Source organism: Centruroides sculpturatus, unplaced genomic scaffold (assembly GCF_000671375.1).
Source record: "Centruroides sculpturatus isolate CEXI.00-Female unplaced genomic scaffold, Cexi_2.0 scaffold684, whole genome shotgun sequence".
NCBI lineage: Eukaryota > Metazoa > Arthropoda > Arachnida > Scorpiones > Buthidae > Centruroides > Centruroides sculpturatus.
In genome coordinates this window covers 189,830-190,380 of record NW_019384832.1, presented here as the reverse complement: position 1 = coordinate 190,380, position 551 = coordinate 189,830, and positions in this window count along the sequence as shown.

Below are 551 nucleotides of genomic sequence, written 5' to 3'. Positions count from 1 at the left end.
GCTTTTTGAAAGAACAGCGTTGTTCTGTGAAATTCTGTGTTAAACTCGGAAAATCCTTCACGGAAACTTCCCACGGGTGGGTGAAACAGCCCCCGCCTCAAAAAGGTCGACAAGTTCGCTCAAATGTTAAGGTGATGTTGACTGTTTTTTTCGATGCAAAGGGGGTTGTGTATCACGAATACGTACCTACAGGTCAGACAGTCAACACGGATTACTACCTAGTGTTATGAATCGCCTAAGAAACAAAATCAGGCGAAAACGGCCCAAACTTTGGAGGAGCGGCGAGTGGTTCTTTCACCGCGACAACGCGCCGGCTCATTTGTCCCTCAGAACACATGAGTTTTTGGCCAAAAACAAGATTGCTGTGCTTCCCCACCCACCCTACTCACCTGACCTGGTCCCGTGCGACGTTTTCCTGTTCTCCAACAAACTAAAAAACGCGCTCAAAGGAAAAACATTTGCCACCATTCCAGAGATAGAAAAAAAGAAAAAAAAGAACATACATTTCAAGTTCAAGAAAGTGCAATTTTTTGCTTATTTATGTAAAAGAT